The sequence below is a fragment of the Phyllostomus hastatus genome, unplaced genomic scaffold, assembly GCF_019186645.2.
Source record: "Phyllostomus hastatus isolate PE091 unplaced genomic scaffold, TTU_PhHast_1.1 phas_contig_348, whole genome shotgun sequence".
In the NCBI taxonomy this organism is placed as follows: Eukaryota; Metazoa; Chordata; class Mammalia; order Chiroptera; family Phyllostomidae; genus Phyllostomus; species Phyllostomus hastatus.
Window position 1 is genome coordinate 1,005,053 of NW_025333860.1, and position 212 is coordinate 1,005,264.

Sequence of the window (212 nt, forward strand, 5' to 3'; positions counted from 1 at the left end):
TTCAGTCAGTATTTATTGAGTGCCTACTATGTGCTAGGCATTGTTCTAGGCAATAAGAATCGAATACTGACCAAATAAAGACCCTTCTTCTAGGCAGCTCTAGTTACCTAACTGTTTACAGAATTGAAATCCAAGCCTGAGCTTACAGCTAGTGCCTTTGCTCACAGCACATGCCTGGTCGGGGGAATGAGGGGCCAGGGGCCCCACTGGGT